Source organism: Podarcis gaigeae (genome assembly GCF_964106915.1).
Source record: "Podarcis gaigeae genome assembly, chromosome: 11".
NCBI lineage: Eukaryota > Metazoa > Chordata > Lepidosauria > Squamata > Lacertidae > Podarcis > Podarcis gaigeae.
Window position 1 is genome coordinate 11,806,961 of NC_139687.1, and position 8,455 is coordinate 11,815,415.

The 8,455-nt window shown below is 47.8% G+C and overlaps 1 protein-coding gene across 7 annotated transcripts in view; it reads right to left on the minus strand.

Moving 5' to 3' along the window:
- The window catches only part of LOC310826732 (semaphorin-4D-like), a 121,582-nt gene extending 113,416 nt beyond the window's left edge, over positions 1-8,166 (minus strand). For 2 of the 7 annotated variants that reach the window (XM_083701965.1, XM_083701961.1), the window contains exon 1: positions 7,764-8,166. The gene's annotated coding sequence lies outside the window, so the exon portion shown is untranslated. Of the gene's footprint in view, positions 1-7,549; positions 7,731-7,763 lie in introns of those variants that run through there. The other 5 variants (XM_083701966.1, XM_083701963.1, XM_083701962.1 and 2 more) reach the window with 4 other exon arrangements.
- Between the last annotated feature and the right edge of the window lie 289 nt (positions 8,167-8,455).

Consider the following 8,455-nt stretch of genomic DNA (forward strand, 5'->3'; position numbering starts at 1 on the left):
AAACGCTATTTGCGGCGCTCCTTCTGGAGTGGAGGAGGCGTGCGCAGCTTTCCATTGGCTTCAGGAGCTTCCTGCAGCCAATGGGAAGCCGGCCAGCGTCGCAGAAGGCGGTCCCCGCTCTGCTCTCCGCCTGTTTAGCGCGGCGCATGGGAGCCAACCGAGCAGGGGGCGGGGGCCCCTGAGTGGGGACCATGGGCGGCTTGTGGCCTATGGGGCTTAGGTTGCCGACCCCTGTTCTAGGCGCATTTTGCGACAGGGAATTTCATTAGCGAGAGCAGTTTCTGAGCTCTGGGCACAGTACTGTGCCTAAGATTTCAGGTTAAACCTGAGCATTGGAAGGAAAAGAGGACCTTTCTTCTGCCTCCCCACTTCCAGCTACTCTCTGAAGACTGGAGAAGAGACCTTCTGAAGAATATTAGAGGGGTGGGTAGGAGAAGGACTAGACCATGTGAAAAATGAAGATAATATTTTAGCTGCAGTTCATTCATTTTCAGCTTTGCACTCTTGTTATAAAAAAAGCGTGTCTGGACATTCCGGTTTTGTGCCCGTAACCTGGGTTTAAGGTACCATATAGCTTTCATATCTCAGTTTCTAACACTGATCTGGAGCTACATGCCTGTGGATCCTTGAATCTGGACTGTTTTCACACACTAATACACCATCCTGTAGTATTCTATCCATTATATTTTATCTGCACAATTGGAATGAATTTCTGGACCCATAATGCTTTTTCTGTGCGGCTTGAGCAGGAGCACTCACCATTAAGAAAAAGAGGAATAGGCCAATATATATGGGAACTGTCCCTGAATCAAGTGGCCTTTCTTCTTTAAGGTTCTCTAAACCCTTAACCTAGCTCGAGGTTGTCATCTGAACTAGTCAGATGTTTAACTGAGAATGCATGTTCTCCTTCATGGAGAGCAGGTGTTGCGGTGGGGTCTGCTGAGCAGGGTCTCTGTTACCAGGCAGGGTCTCTAAAGATGGCCTGGGGCAGTGATTGGTTCACTGGGTTGCTGGGGTAAAAGTTATGTTGCAATTTTGGTGGGAGGGGTAAAATGTTTAAATACTCTGCACGCAGCCTGGAGCTTTCTCTTTGCTGCGTGCAACGGATCATGAGTAAGGGGTTGTTGCATTGACCTTGCTATGCCTGTCATGGGGTCGTCTGCCGTTGGGGCAGGGGCCTGGGAGGAATTTTGTCCATCTGGCTGACTGGCTGGGCCATTTGGTTTTTGCCTACTGCGTAGCAAATCGTCACAACTTGTAAGGTTGCGGTTAGGCATTGGTTATAAATTGGTGGAGGAGGGGTTAGGATAGGCTGGGCCTGCCCCTCCATGGTTGCTGCGGAAAGGGAATTCCGTTTCGGTGGTGCCTGGAAGTCAGTTCTGTCCCCAGGCGGGGGGACAGATAGTCTTAACCAATGCCTAAACAACCACTCACGGTTTTGTATTTAAATAAAGTTGTGGCCAAAATTATGCCAAAAACCTTAAACAAAAATTAAGTGTGCATTGTGAGTTATTTTGGGGGTGGCTTGGGGACCTCGACATGCAATCAATCACACTCAGTCCATCATATGAAAAATAAGACTGTAGAGCAGTCTTGCACCAAAATGGCAACCAGACATTCTGTTTTGGCGACTGTTACCTTGATTAAAGGAGCCATTTGGCACCTAGCTTATATATCTGAGTCAATGCTGGTGGGGTGCAATTGACTTCTACCAATGCTGGTAAGATGTATTTACACCAGAACAGTCCTTACAAGTGCACTTCACTTTTGTTTGGGTAGTCAGTCCAAACCGTAAATCAGCCTGGAATATACTTGGAGGTAAATTCCACTGAGGTCCGTGCGGCTCTCTTCCTAATAAGCATACTTAAGATTTCAGTTATGCAGTACAATCTGAAACATGTGACACAAAATAAAGGCCTTCTGATTCTAACTAGTCTGACTCCCACCTAAGTGCGCATTAGGACGGCAACCGCAGCCATCGTAATAAAGTAGGTGGAACATCTATGAAATCTTCTTGAAGTCATATAGGGCGGTACCTTGGTTCTCAAACGCCTTGGTACTCAAACAACTTGGAATCCAAACACTGCAAACCTGGAAGGAAGTGTTCCGGTTTGTGAACATTTTTAGAAGCCGAATGTGCTCCGTTTTGAGTGTTACGCTGACAATCTAAGTGCCACACTTCCGTTTTGAGTATTACGCTGAAGTTTGTGTGTGTCTGCTATTTATTTTGCGTTTTTTGTTTTTGCGGCTCTTTTCTGTTTGTTTTTGTGACTGTGTGAATCCCAGTTCAGCTACTGATTGATTGTGTGACTGCAGTACATTGTTCATTGCTTTCATTTTATGGATCAATGATCTCGTTAGATAGAAAAACTCATTCCTGTTAAATTCCTGTTTCACGGATTGTTTTCAAAAGTCTGGTACAGATTAATCCATTTTGCACTACTTTCTATGGGAAAGGGCGCCTTGGTTTTGGAACGGATTTCCGGAACGGATTAAGTTTGAGAACCAAGGTACCGCTGTAAATAGGTTCCATCCCCAGAATGCTACCTTCCAAGTCAGCTCCCGTATCTCGATCGCAACCGCTTTTCTTTCTCACAAGGGCGGCGCAATTCAAACTGTGACATGTACTTTTCCCTCTCCTGCTTGCCTAAGGCCTGAGGCTCACAGGATGCGCCATAGTGCGTTAAACAACTAGAAACACAGCATGGGCTCTGAAAAACAACAACTGATGCAGAACCTTCTTGCACCAAGATCGGAAAGGTTGCAAAATAAGCAGCCTCTGTACAATCACCCTATGGGAACCAGTGCTTTTTAACTGTCGTGCGCAAGCAGCACATTCCATCCCCAAACCATGCAATCAGTCTCTAGCTCACAATCCATGTGCGTTAGGTGCCTATTCATAAAAACATGAAACTTTCATAAACTGCACCATTGCTGCGCTGCACAGCTGCAGACTCAGTCAACAGGTAAATCAACAGGTGGGTGATTTGTTGCCCAACTTTCAGAAGCCCCTGGATTTGGCTCTGATGAAACTCATGCTAATGATTTAAGACGTTCACTCTGTTGGATGCCTACTGAATAACAATTAAGTTCGCTAGCATACATACACAAGGGGAAAGGAGGACAGAGAGAGAATTAGATATTGCATCTTGAAAATGGATCTGCAAACAAAGGAAGGGTATTTTGTTCTTCATCTATGAGCATTTGTAATAGGAGATTTATTTAATCTCCTGTTCAGAAAATCACACAGCTCACTTTAACCCTCTCTTCGCTACCCATGGGCCTGGTGCTATTTGAAGCATGATGGCGGAGGGTAATTTTTCTATTGAGTGCTACTCTCAAACATATATTGCTGGAAACTGCGTAGAAAAATCTGATTAAGGAATGGAATGCAATGTTGTAGGACAACAAGTTAAAGAAGCTTCAATATTGCAATGCCTTTTGTGTTCCAGAGAATATTATCAGGGAATAAGGCATGGTCTGTGACAAAATAGCAGAAGAATAGCATCTTTCTTTCAGTGTCCAGGGCAAGCTTTGTTTCTCAATCAAAAAATGTCTCATTCTCTTACATTTTTGGAACGCAGCACAACTTGTGCCTTTCTGGTTTCCCCCTCATAGTGGAAAACTATCCTTCTTATCAAATCAGTCAGGAAATCAGCTCTGCAACAACAGAACCATTTGCATGCTGGTCCTTCTCACATGACCAAACTGACAGTGACAGCAAAAATTAGTTTCAATCCAAAAACGTTCTTCATTCACAAGGGCACTATTGCTATTACCTAGAATCAAAGCCTTCTAATATGAAAAATCACAGCCTTTCAGATAAAGCAGAAAGCTTAGTACTGACAAGGCTATGAGACTTCTTAATTAAAAAATGCACCCCATTAAAATTCAGCAGAAGTGCAGTTTTGACTTGTTCCTTCACTGCACAGAAGAACTTTATATGCACAAGATAAATGCAAAATCAGTCCAAATAGAAATCAAAGGAAAATGTCAACAGGGATAAGATAAAGAAAAGCAGCAATGGATAATTTTATGGGATAATCTACAATTTCTTAAGTAGTTTGCAATTGGATTATAGACAGGAGAGATATTTACAGTGGTACCTCGGGTTAAGAAATTAAGTCGTTCTGGATGTCTGTTCTTAACCTGAAACTGTTCTTAACCTGAGGTACCACTTTAGCTAATGGGTCCTCCCGCTGCCCCTGCACGATTTCTGTTCTCATCCTGAAGCAAAGTTCTTAACCCAAGGTAACATTTCTGGGTTAGCAAAGTCTGTTACCTGAAGCGTCTGTAACCCGAGGTACCACTGTACTGTTCCACTATCAGGCCCACCTGAACAGTCAGACCATCAGGTGATAAGACTGCAGGGATTTGAAGTGCTGGGTGAACTAGTCTAATCCTTGGGGGAAATAATGTGTACATACATCTCTAGAAGTGTAGGAGACAGACAGCCTTTAGATTTTTACTGAAAAGGGTGGAGGCTACGTTACGCCCATGCAAGGAGAGTCTTTTGTTCCTCTACCTACTCAACTTTTAAATACCATTTTTTTGTTGCCTTTGCAGCCCATTTCACAGTTCTGGTGCACAGTTTTCCTGGGTGATATATCCGCATTAATATAATTTTGCATGCATGAATCTGACATGCACATCATGTGAATGCACAGTGACCTTGCAAAATTTGCACACATAAAAACCAAGCTAGTCAGGTCCGTGTCGCCAGGTCTGCCAGTGAATGGTTTGCACCATGGGTCTCGGCTGTTGAGAAGGATGGTGAGAACACAGCCCCACGCCTCTCCCCACAAACAAAGCACCCTAGCTCAGATCTCCTATACCTAAACCTGGCTAAGATGGAAGATGTACAATCCCCAAAACTCATGTTAATAGGATAAAGGGCTCCAAGGAGGAACTCTCCGCCCAATGTTATTCTTGTCACTCAATAGTATCTTTGCGGAGTCAGTGAATTTTGGTCTCCTCTGAAGCTGCTGTCAAGAAGGTTCCCTCACCATCTGCCCATCCCATGGCACAACAGCATACAATAGTGCCAACCACTTGTTAAAACCCTTTTATCAGGCATCCCTTTTATTGTGGTATTTTTTTAAAAAAAATAATATTGTGTAATATTACTCTGCTGTGGGCACACCCATTCGTGAAGCACAAAACCCCAACATGAAAGCTATACATGAAAGCTGCATGGTATCTTCAGACCACAGTCCCAAATAACATGAAAGCAGGAGAGAAGCATCCCACTTCGAACCAGTTTGGAGAGAATGAGGGATTGCCAAAGGGCACCTGATGTCATCTCAGCCCATGCCTTAAAAACAACAACAACACGGCGTCACTGAAAAGGGTTTGCCTTAAAACCCATTAAGGTCAAAAGATAATGTTTTGAAAAATGTATGCATACACGGAATTAAGTTTTGAATGACTTAATGCTAAGAAGAGACATCACCTTGCCAACAAAGGTCCGTATAGTAAAAGCCATGGTTTTCCCAGTAGTGATGTATGGAAGTGAGAGCTGGACCATGAAGAAGGCTGATCACCGAAGAATTGATGCTTTTGAATTATGGTGCTGGAGGAGACTCTCGAGAGTCCCATGGACTGCAAGAAGATCAAACCTATCCATTCTTAAGGAAATCAGCCCTGAGTGCTCATTGGAAGGACAGATGGTGAAGCTGAGGCTCCAATACTTTGGCCACCTCATGAGAAGAGAAGACTCCCTGGAAAAGACCCTGATGTTGGGAAAGATGGAGGGCACAAGGAGAAGGGGACAACAGAGGACGAGATGGTTGGATGGTGTTCTTGAAGCTACCAGCATGAGTTTGTTCAAACTGCGGGAGGCTGTGGAGGACAGAAGTGCCTGGCATGCTCTGGTCCATGGGGTCACGAAGAGTCGGACACAACTAAACGACTAAACAACAACAATGCTAAGAAAATACACATGCAGGTTTAAGCTCAGAAATAGCCCCCAGGGAGCTCTATGCAGTGTTAGATTTGTCAAAAAGCAGGGGGGTGCCAGATCCTGTATCTTTTCCATGTTTACACTGGCAATCATCAGAGCCCAACTGAGGACAGTCGCATGGGGACAACAGGTGCACTGCGGTCCCACTCAACATCCTCTTCTCCAAAATGCTCTGTCCATGACCTGAAGACACACAGACTCAGATTCCCTGCCCTAACCCACCCCAGTTTCAGGAGGATATTTCTACTACCCCTATTCCATTGAACAAGATGTACAGCACTCTATACTGCCGCAGGGAAGTAGCTTTCTGAGGGAGGACTTGTCAACAGATTCAGAGAGGAAATTTATCAACCTGTCAAACCGCACTGGGTTCGTGTTTTGTTTTTTAAAACTATCCAGAGCATCACTGGTTATTTTCCACTGGGTCAGTCCAGGCCCATAAGCACCGGCTATTTTTTAATTCCCTTAGCTAGTGGCAATATATTTCCCCATAAATATAAACATTAATGATAGGGGCAAGACATCAGCCACTCAACCCGGATTAAAATGGAAAGCTAATGATATTGCATCGGTTTCCAGGGAAAAGTTTAGCAGATTCATTCTTCTCTCCCCCATGCCCTCCTTCCTTCAGTTCTTTCCACAGCAACTCCATTACTGCAAAAAGCCCCTGCCCTTCAGCCTTATGTAAAATCTCACCGGGGAGGCAGGAAAAAAAAGACCTTTTAAACGTCCTCACCAACCACCACCACCAGGCGGAAGAAACACAGACGCAGCCCCCTAAATCATGACAGGGCAATAGTGGAAGCCCACCTCTTCCCTTGAAGCCTGCACACAAAGAGAGGCTGCGTTGCCCCCATTGATAAAAAAATAAATTAAAAGGGCGTCGGGGAGACGAGGCGGATTCACCGGAGCGTCTGCGCAGGCAGGTGAACATGTTAGACACCGGTTGCAGAGGATGCAAGCATGCATGCACTCCGGCTGCAAAGCGCCCAAGCGGGGAGCCGCTGGGTGGAAGCGATGCAGCGAAATAACGCTGAAATAATGCAAAACGTCCAAACCCACGCTGCGCTCTCTTTCTCGCCGCGTCCAAACCCAAGTTACCTTTGGACGGCGAAAGGGTTTGGGGTCGTGTTTTTTTTTTTTAGCGTATGGGGGGGGGTGTCTGGAGATAGGCAGCCGTCGCTACGCCAGTTTATCCTGTATCCCTCCCCCAGCCCGCGATGGCAAGGCGCCCACCACTCCTTGCGCGCCCACCGGAGCGGCAAGCGGCGTCGATCGAGACCCCGCGCAACCCCCGCCAAGTCCTCCCGGGGCCCGCCAGCCCCGGGCGCACAGCCCCGGTCCTTTCCACCACCACCACCACCCCGCCTCCCGATCGGAAGAATTATGACTGCAGCGATTACGATGGTGATGGGCTTGCCGCTCGCCCTATCCCCAAACACACGCATGCACACACACACAAACACAGCGAGGAGAGAGTGCCTTTCCTCCAGCAACCACCGGCGTCCATAGCTCGCCCTTGCGCTCCCACCAGCAAAGCCCCGCAAATGGCATTCCAGCGCCGCCCTCTCCCCGCGCAAAAACCACTCCAAAAAAAGCCCCGTCTTTGCAAACCTGCGAAGGGAGGAGAAGCGCTTCTTTCCTCCCAGCCCGAGATCCTCCAGCGGATCCGAAGGGGGTTGCAGAAGACGGAGGCGGCGGCTCCTCCCGCACGCCGCCTTCTCCTTCCCCTTCTCCTCCTCCCTCCCCGCCTCTCGCGATCCGCTGCAGCATGCAGAAAAAAGAAGCGAGCGCCCTTTACCTGCTGTTGCTCTCCAACTTCTCTGCTATTTTGTTGCATTGATCCCCGGGAACAGGTTCGCTGCGCGCTCAGCAGCAACTGATGGGAATGGCAACGGGGGCGGCCAGCGAAGGAGGAGGAGTTGGTGCCAGTGTGTAACAAGTTTGGGTTGCCCCGCAGTATGGCGGCGGAGGGAAGAGGAGAGGCAGCAGCAGCAGCGCAGCGGCGAGGCGCGCTCCTGCTCTGCAGCCAGCCAAGCCAGTCAGCCAGGGGAAGGGGCCGGGGGTGCCCCGGCCGGCGTCGAGGGGCGGGGAGATTCAAAAGCTTGGAGCTCGTCGGGGAAAAGGAAGAAAGGAAAGGCGCACGGCGGAGCTGCCTGCGTTTTGTTGCTCTGCCCGCCGCGGCAGGGAGGCGCTTCGTTTGCCCCAATCTCTTTCCACGTGCGCCTTCCCCAACCTCGCCACATGCGCCCTCCTCTCGGAAGCCAGAGGCAAACCTGGGCGTCCGAGGCGTAAAACACACAAACACACGTAGCCCTCCGAGATTGGGACACACACCGATTTGCACATTTTCAGTCCGTGTGCTACTGGCCTTTTCTGGGAACAGGTTGCATCAACGCTGTTGGTCAACATCAGGGTGTAAACCCGTGGTTCCCAACGCGGGGCACATGCCCCACAGGGAGGCAGTTTGATTTTTAAAGGGGGGCAATTCGG